Source organism: Condylura cristata, unplaced genomic scaffold (assembly GCF_000260355.1).
Source record: "Condylura cristata isolate star-nosed mole 26May11 unplaced genomic scaffold, ConCri1.0 scaffold00008, whole genome shotgun sequence".
NCBI lineage: Eukaryota > Metazoa > Chordata > Mammalia > Eulipotyphla > Talpidae > Condylura > Condylura cristata.
Window position 1 is genome coordinate 14,341,956 of NW_004567109.1, and position 9,772 is coordinate 14,351,727.

Below are 9,772 nucleotides of genomic sequence, written 5' to 3' on the forward strand. Positions count from 1 at the left end.
AACCGCAGCAGAAAACTTGTTTATCTCAGGCTTTGGTGCTGGGAGCCAAGCAGATGGCACTGGAGTTAGCAGCACAGCTAAGGTCCCAGGCACAGTCAGCTTGAAACAGCTCAGAACTTCTTCAGTCAAGTGTGGGGAGCCCTTTCCGGTCATCACCCTCCCTCCCTGGTCCCCTGACCCAGGCGTCACATCAACCAGAGGCCCAGAGGGAGGGGAGCCCTGGGGCCTCAGGAAGAGGACCAACTTGTCCAGTGCTACTTTGGAGGGGCAGACTGTCGCTGCCACGGGACATGCTGATGAGAAGCAAATGGTGGTCTGACTGGAGGAGGGTCAAAGCCCTGTGGAGTGGCCTGGGAGACTCCTCCAGCACCTGTAGGTGACCCCAAGGCTTGGAAGCCAGAAAACCAACCCGGAGTCCTGGGAAACGGCCAGGGTCTGGCCCGTGCCCTCTGGCAGTGCCCTGTGCCCTGGGACTAGGCAGTTCACCTCTCTGGGCCTCAGTTTCCCCTCCCTGGGAGAGGCACGAGCCCTCAGGGCGGGCGAGGAGTGGGGAGCGAGGCGGTCAGTCAGAGCCTGGAAAACTCAAGCCCAGGCCCCGTCTCTGCTGCTGTCCTCATTCCGCTGAGGTTTCCCATCTCTGGAGTGCAGGGCCCTGCGGCCGTCACCCTGGCTGGACACTGGGCAGTGAACTCTGGGCAGACCCGCTGGCGTCCATGGGGCGGCGGGAGAGGGCAGCCCTCAGCGCCCCGCCTGCACCAGGGCCCCTGCTCCCCCTGGGGCGAGGGTTCTCTCTGCCCCCCGAAACGGCTGTGTCCCCAGCACGAACACCATGGTGGTAGGACGTGTTCTGCGCCAGAAGCTCTCAGATCTGCCCGGGGGGCAGAGTAATTTGTTCCTGATTAAGCGAAATGTCTTAGGTCACTGTGTGACCATTTTTAATGTTGGATCTCTCTGATTTCCTCGCTCACACACTCTACTAATTTCCAATTTTCTCCTCTGCCTCCGGTTCCGCTTTGCGCTCTGAGGCAAGAGCCTTTCGTCCCCACCCCTTCTTCCTTCTGTCCAGGATTCTCGAGCTTGGGCAGTGAGTTCCTTGAGGTCCAGGCCCAGAAGCGTCGAGAGTGTCCTGCACAAAGGAGAGAAGCCATCAGAGGCGACTCCTGCCCTCTGGTGTGCTCCCTCCCAGAGGCTGGGCGAGGGGACAGCACAGGATGGACACTGGGGATGGAACACTACTACCCACACAGGGCGGAGTCTGGAGGGTTCTGCATTAACCTGTCTGTCCTCGCTCAGGGCTGGGGTCCTGGGAGCCTCCCCAGAGGGTGGGTGGCAGAGGCAGCCCCACCACAGGCCAGACACAGCAGTGTCCTTTGGAGACCCCAGAGGCAGGAGTTTGTTTTTCTGGGGGCAGGTGCCCCTCAGAATCCTCCCCTTAACCTGCTTGTCCAAGGCAGGACCGCAGGAAAGGAGATTGTGACTTAGAAGAATTGCTGCTCAGCACTGGCACTTTGGGAAGGTTGCCATGGGCAGAGGCCCTCGTGTGTCCTACAGACACGTGGCATCTGGCTCTGGCAGTGGCCCCAGCCTCTCTGGCTCCACTACTCAGAGAACCCCCGAGCAACTGAGTAAGGGGGTGTCCTCGCTGTATAATGCTGCTGTAGCTCTTTATAGAAGCCCCAAGGTTGCCCTTTCTTCACAGAATGTGAGCCTGGCCACAGGGGCTAGACTTGAGGAAGGCAGACCAGGCAGAGGGTGCTCCAGGCAGAGAGTGCTCCAGGGAGAGGGTGCTCCAGGGAGAGGGTGCAGCTTGAGCAAGGCCCTGGGGCAGAAGCTGCATTTCACTGGCTGTCACCAGAGTTTTGTCACTGCAGAGGAACGTGGGCTAGATCCCAGGATGCCAGAACGGGGGCCAATTCCTGGACACCCAGGTAGAAAAATGGAAAAATTTATATATAATCTTTATATCCATGGATATTGCATGATTGCAAACACTCTTCTGCCTTTTTTTTTTAAATTAACCTATGTGAGGTTGGACAGGTAACAGCCTCTCTGTGCCTGGGTACCCCTCTCTGGGTGGGCACACTGACTGAACCCCCTCACTGGGCTGGGGTGAGGAGGGGGTGCAAAGCACATCAGGCAGCCTGGCACCAGTGGCTCAGGGTGGGGGGGGGCTTCTTCTGGTGGACACTCAGCACCTGTTGCCTGCAGGTGTCCTCCAGTCCTCACCGGGGGTGGGAGGCCCGGGGGGCCTGGCGAAGGGACTGAGTTCTGGCAAAAAGTGGCCCCTTCGGGGTCACTCGGCTGAGTTGGTGAGGGGGGAGCCAAGGTCTGGCCTCGTCTGTCTCAGAGCTTACTCAGGACCCAGCTGGTGGGGCTGCCCTCTGCTGCTCACCCTCTGGGGAGGCTCCCAGGACCCCAGCGCTGAGTGGGCACAGACCAGGCTAATGCAGAGCCCTCCAGATGCTCAGGGAGCAGCTACATGCAGGCCTGCTGGGGTGCACCCCCTTGCCCCATTCTGGCTGGCCAGACTCCCTTGCACACAGAGGCCCACTCAGTCCCTGCACAGGAGACAGGGCCACTGCCTCAGATGGTGACAGAGGCCCGGTTTCCAGCTCCTTCTTGTAATTAATATAAGAATAGCATTTCTGTTGAAATCCCTGCATGGATTAACCACTGGCTGGAGGATTTTACTCATGTACACACAGAAGATCTCTACAGACTTGTCTCCTAATATTTATTCTGATGACTGCAACATGCAGATAAGGTGAGTGTCTGATACTGGAACTGCAGAATAAATTTACATTCTCTAAGCCACAAAGAGCTGCACATGTATCTGTGTTTTTGGACCTGGCTGGGGGCCCAGGGTGGAGGAAAGCCAGCTTCCAGCTCAGGAGGTTCCGATTAGTATTTCTCACTCACATGTAAGAATCCCAGCACCTTAGAACTTTAATAGTCCTTGACTCCAAGAATCAGAGTCTTAAAATCAAGTCTTAACCAAGTCCTAAAGTCTGCAGGTAATAGAATCTTAAAACCATAAAATATTGAATCTGAGTCGTAGGGTTTTAGGATTTCAGGAATCTTAACCTTCATTTTGCCCTGATGCCCAGTTGACTCTCCTATGGCTTCCTCACTCTTCTAGTGAGTGCATTTCCAGGCTTCTGGTCCCTTTCCAGCATCACCTCCTCCAGGAAGCCCTCCCTGACTCCTCCAGGTGGATCAGAGACTCCATCTGCTTTGTCTTATGAGATCCACTGAAGGTGTCATTCTAGACTTACCCCCCCCCCCACTCTCATTGTGGACCCTAAAGGGCAGGGAGGGTGCACTTTACTTTGTTCATGAATCCTCAGCACTGAGGCTGGACACAATAGATGCTCAGTGACTACATCCACCAAAGCTACACTGTGCCACTAGTGACCAGAGATGTGACCAGGATAACTCAGTCTAACTGGCCTGGCTGAACCCCTGCAGGGGAGAGTGTCCATTTTCCTTTACTGGGGTTCACAGGATTAGACGCACCTCCAGGATCAGGATCCCTCTGGGGTTTCAGAGGAGCCCTGGGACTGCAGGGGCCAAAACCCTGGCTGTAGATCCAGCTGCCTGCATTTCAAAACGGATTCTTCCACTCCCTTATTTGACCCTTTCTGTTGCTCAGCTTCTCCAACTGTACAGTAGGGACAGGGAGCATTCTTATCTCAGGCTAAATGGGCCGGTGGTTGTGAGGTGCTTAGCTCTGTACCTAGCTCCAGGTCAGTGTCAGAAAGTGCTCCCATCTTGGCAAAGCTCAAGAGAGATCATCTACCAAGGAAGGGGCAGTAAAGGGCCAAGAAAAGAAAAGGCCCCAGCAGTTAACAGCAGTCTTGGGCCACCCCTGTGGGATGAGGGGATGGAGGCCTTGCCGGGCTCACTGCATCAACTCTACTTACAAGGCTGATCTTGCTTTGCTGCTTCTGAAAGCCAGCCTGCCAGGAACAGAGCCCACTGCTGAGTCCCCAAGATGACACCAGTTCTCAATGACCCAGCTGGCAGGGGATGGCAATGGGGTTTTGCATGGAAAGGCCTGGGGTTTGTCCTCATGAAACAGGCACATGTTCTTGGTGGGGGCTTACCTGTGGTGCCCACGGGGTCTCAGCCAGCACATCCTTCTGCAGGTATGTGGTGATGGATGATTGACTAGGGTCCCCTATAACAGATGGTCCACTGGGGACCCCTCTACAGAGAATGTGCAGGAGCAAGGGACAGGTGTGTGTGGCACCCATTTGCTCAGAAGCCATGGGCCCCGGGCGTATGGGGCTGGCCCACTGCGGGGAGCGGAGGAGCCCTATGGGGGGAGCGCTCTGCATGGCAAAGACCCCCCCCCCCAGGGTGCGTGCAGCATCCGCAGTGAGTTATAAGGGGGTGTGTCCCTCCAGAGGAGAGTGCATGGCCTCAGAACCAACAGATAGGGGCCAAATGGTTCCCACTTCCCATCACTGCCAGTGAAGCGCTGGGGGACTTGGGGATTCCCCCTGCAACTCTGGGCTCCGCAGGGTTGGCTGTCCTGCTCCCCAAAGGGCTCACGCTGCCCGGGAACACAGAAAGGGCTCCGGGTTGTTTGCCGTGCTTGCTGCCTCGGGCTCTGGTGCTCTGGGCGACTCACACCACTGTTTGGGAAGGGCCATGAGCTCAGGTCAGAGAGGGCCAGCGCTGTGGGGCAAGGGGCAGGAAGGGCTGTGTGCAGAAGCCAGGTGGGCCAACAGTCCACAGTCCCTTGTCAGACCACCACTGCAAGCGGGCAGGCTCAGCCTCCTGCCTGAGAGCAAGTGGCCAGAGGAGTTTAGGGTCCTTGGGGAGAGCCTGCATCACATGTGGCCTCGGTTGTCCCTCTGAGCTCCTTCTTTTAAGTCTTCCCTCTGGAAAACGGGGCCAGCAGCATGCTGGGGATTTTCCCCAAGAGATTCACTAGCGGACCTGTGCGGGCCCAGCAGTGGACGCTGACAGACAGGGAGGGCCCCTCAGGCCCCGCGGCCTTCTCCTTCCCGCCTTTCACACTCTCGGTCAGGCCTTGCTTTACTCTCCTCCACTTGAGCGTCACTCGTGTGTGTGGTCACGAGAGCTGGTGTGTCTGGGTGGGACTTGTGGGGCCTCTTCTTAGGGGCTCTCGCCCTGTTAGCTCCTGCAGGTCTGCTCTGCTGCGGAGAGCTGGGTCCCGGCAGCCCACGCTGGGGCTGGGGCAGGGCATGAATGCTGGACGGCCCTGCCGGTGCTGGCCAGTGACTCCATGGCACCCGGACGGGCTGACCGAGGCTTCATCAGACCTGCAGATGGTTTGGCCTCTCCCGGCCTGCTTCTCTCCCCTTCCTTTCACAGCCCTTCACCCCTGTAAACTCTTCCACCCCTCCCCACCCTGCTCTGCCTCCCTCGCTTGTCCCGGGCGCAGGAAGCCTGGGGCTTTGTATTAGTCAAACCCGAGTTTGAATCCAATGTCCATCGCTTAACTAGCTGGGTGCCTGGTGGAGGACAGCTTGTCTGGTTGCTCTGCGCCTCAGGCTTTTCATCTATAAAATGGGCTAATCAACCTCCTGGCCTTGCAGGGATGTGCAGAAGGGGTAGAAAAATGCTTTGTAAAGGAAAACACACATACAAACGGTTCATTAAATGTCTCTCTGCCGCCCCAGGCCTGTGGTCCCGGCTGAGAGCTACAGAAAGGGCGGCCTAGCTGGCCAGGGCCCTGTGGGTCCCCCCTGTACCTGCTGTCCCCATGGAAGTGGGCAGGCCAGAGCTGGATGGCCGGGGTGGGCCGCACTGGGGGTGGGAGGAGTTAATCCCATTCCCTCCTCTTTCCAGGAAGCCTCACTGCTTGAGGCTCAGGCTGTTGCATTTCAGACCAGAACGTTTAGATCCATCAAAGCAAGAGGTGCATGTGATAGCTGCACATTCAGAGGAGGGAGGATAAAATCTGGGGGCCTCCTGAGATCCCTCTCCACATGTGAGTGAGCTGACAGGCCAAGACAGGCCATGTATTTCCTGAAAGCCCCGGGCTAGGTGGGGAGAGAGGCAGCCGGCAGGCCGACAGGGGCATCAGAAATGGATGCATTAAAGAAAACATTTATCAACAAATCAGGGAGAGGAACCATCCCCCGCCTTCTCCATTTGAAGAGCTCCTGAGTGATGGTTCCCGGATCCTCCTGCTCGTGTTTGCCTTTCCCTGAAAGTGATGGATGCCGAAGCGGCTCTAACGAGCGCAGCCGGGCCGAGACATCCGCGGGGCTGTCCATCTCTGCGCATCTCCCGGCTGTCAGCAGGCAGGTCGGGGAGACACATTGATTAACTCCAAGGCCGAGGGCTGAGGCGTTGGCGGAAGCCTCCAGAGAGAAAGGAGCGGCCCAGACTAGCTCTGGGTCTCGGTTCCCAGCGACACAGGAGAGCCTCCTTCGTCTCTGGCGCGGGGTTGCCGGGGCGTGGGGGCAGGGGCAGTGGTCCCCGAGCGCCTGACCTTCTGCCCCGCTTATTCCCAGTGGGCGGGGCCTGCAGACAGCTTGCACTTAAGCTTCGTGACGTTGGACATGTCACCAGACCTCTCTGTGCCTTACTTTCTTCTATGCCCATTTCTGGGTTAAAGCCTCTGGCACAGGTTGTGGCATAGAACAAGGGCGGAAGTCGAAGCTTTTCTTCTTGTTATTATTAGTACTGACCTAGCCTTTCTACAGGCAGGTATGGCAGGTTTTTGTGTTCAACCCGTTTATGTAACTGAGCTCTGGCTGTATATTTAGCCCCTTTCTTTTCTCTCTCTCCTTCTCCCCCCCACCCCCTTCCCTCTTGCGCTCTCTGTAGCCTGAGTGTTTGCTCACATCATTACAAGTGTCTCACAAGCAAGATGCTAATGGCTGGATAATGGCTCCTCATCTAGATGCACCATCACTTACGCTGTCGTCCTTTATGGTGGCAGAGCCAGGCCACCGGGCATTGCAGTTTTTCACTCTTATCATCAGACTGCACAAAGCATCTCTAGGCATAACCCTGGCCCAAATCCCTGGCCACGTCCTGAGGACCAATTCCTGAGGGTGCAATCACTGCATCAGGGCACTGACATTTCCAAGGCTCAAGATCGCTATTACTTAATCCCCTTCCAGAAAGGTTTCAGCAGTGAGTGAGAGCACCTATCCCATCACACACTTACCAGTATCGATTATTCTCTTTTTATTTAGTCTTGACTCATTTTATGGGCCTGAGATGATATTTCTTTGTCTTTTGGAGACGCAGAGCCCTGAAGGTGGCTCCTTTTTCCCAGCAGGGTGATAATCAAATTGCATTCCAAGGCTTCCAGCAAACTTCGTGGTGACAGTGTGTCCCGGGGGCTGGATTCCCGTCCCTGCCTGGCGCACAATGTGTCACCCACGTAGGCCATCCGTGTCTCTGGCCCTTTGTTCAGCAATCGAACAACAGCCTTCAGTCGGTCTCCCTGCCTCCAGTTCACTTAACGCGAGCAGGGCCTGGCCTGTGATAGGTGCTCAACAAATATTTGTCCACCACAGTGACCTTTCAGAGGCAAAGCTGGGGCCACATCATTATGCAGCCTCCAACCTTTGCTCAAGCTTCTGACATTGTTTACTTATTTGACCTTCTTATGAGTTTCTGCTTCTACTTAGGCTATGAAAAGACAAGCGAGAAAAGCAGAAAAAAGTCAGATATTCTTTAAAATCCTAACATTGCCTGAGCCCCTCAGGGAGCTGAGGCTGCGAGCCACTCAAGGGAACTCAGATGCACAGGTGACAAGACCTGAGGAGAAGAGACAGGACACAGGAACTGTGGCCCATCTGGCAGAGGCCTGGGCGGGGGAAGAGAGAGGTGGAATAAGCAGGGGGAAGCAGACAGTACTGTTTAACAGCTGGAATTTTTTTTTGAAGATTTATTTATTTATGCATACAAAACTGGGGTACAGGCCAGAGGTGCAGGAGGTGAGAAGATTCGCCAGAGACAGAGTGGGGGAGCAGAACAGGCAGACTATTGAAGTACACTGCGGTGGGGAGCAGCAGGTGACACAGGAGAGGTCTGTCGCGCCATGTGGGTCAGCTCCCTGGCCGGGGGGTCAAACTATTGCTGAGGCGGCTGCAGCTAGCTTCATAGTGCTGTGCTTTAAACCTGTTGGGCCACCAGGGAGGGCCAAGACTGGTGCACTCCTTAGCGTTCCTGTGGTCCCCAGATCCCACTCACGAGTGAGTTCCTTGGTGTTCAGAAGAAAGTATGGCTGCAAGACAAGTGGCCGGAGAGCTACCTCCCAAGGACACGCATGTACAAAACCCTCCCATCTCTCAGACCTTCTCATGTGGAGCTCTAAACCCCTTCTTACCAGCCCCCCTCCGCCCCCCCACCACCCAGGGTCCAGCAAAGATGTTCTGGGGGGTGGAGAGGGAGGGTGGAGCCCAAGTTAAACTCATGTTTTATGAGGGATGGGGTGGGAAGCCTTCCTGCCTGGTCCCAAGCAAAGACAAGCTGCTGGGAGTGGGTAGGAACCCGAGCCGAGTGCCCCCGGGAAGAGAAGGAGGTCAGCCCTGAGCCCATGTGTGGGTGTCTGCGGGCGGAGGGGGCTGGGCGGTGGATCTGGGAGACTGAACTACATGATCGAGAGCCATCCCTCTGGTTCCATCACAAAGTTCTGCTTTCTCCTGCGCCCCTGTTTTCACAGAGGCCCCTCAGCTCCCAGACTGACCACACAATTGCTAGTTTACAAAAAAGACACGTCTTCTCTCTCATTAGGACAGAAATGCCCGGGATTCAATTTCATTGATAGGATGACTTCAGAAGTATCTGTCTGGGTTGTAGACCCAGAAAGTCTCCTGCCCTCTCTTCCCTCTCCTTTGAAGAACAGTTAGTCCTTGTAAAGCTGTGTGTCACGGGGCACCATACTGTCCAGGGTGGGGGTTCTCCCTGAGTGCCAGTGTCCTCAGAGCTGTCCCTCTGCAGGATCCGAGCTGCCTGCGCTGGGCAGAGCTGGCCTAGGAGCACATGGCGCCCTTTCATCTTGGCCACCCCCAAGGACACTCTCGAAACAGCAGTCATCAGTTCTAGGCACCCCAAGTGAGGATCGAGGATTGAGGTCTGCGTGAGGGTGCCAATCTGTGGAATGGAGGTTTTGGGCATTCCCAGTGGTATGGATAAAAAACGGGGAGGCGGGCAGGACCCCTCACCGAGCCTCAGTCCCCTCACCTCTAAAGTGGGGTCAGTAGTGGTGTTTTTCTTCCAAGACAGAAGTGGACCCCAGAGGTGAGGCCCAGGGTGTGTCTGGCCCAGGACCACACACGCGCTGGCTGTGGTCTGAGCATCGTCGCCAGATGCCCGAGGAACTGTCAACTTCCCTCCCTCCCCCTTCTCAGCAGTTTCCCCAGTTACTGGCCTGTCCACCCCCAGGACCAGGCTGAATCAGGACTGATGTCAGAGAAAATGGATTGGACTGGTGCTCATCCTGCCTCTGCTGTGACTGCCCCACCCCCAGCTTTTTGAGGTTTCTAAGGTTCCAGATTCTGCTCTCGTGCTCTGACACAGTCCAGTTACATGGTCCTGGTGGACGGAGGCCCTCAGACCTCCTCCTTCTTCCCATTCTCAGTCTCTCAGCCTGGAGTCTGCTGAGTCTCCCCTACTCCTTGTACTCCGGATAGACTCCTGGACATCGGGGCTTCTTGGAAGTCCATGGGGGAGGGAGGCTCATAGGGACAGGGATTTACTCTGGGTTGGGGCCCCTGTCCTGTGCGTTCAGGTGGCACCACTCCTTCTGTCCTTGGGCATCTTCTGCATGGAG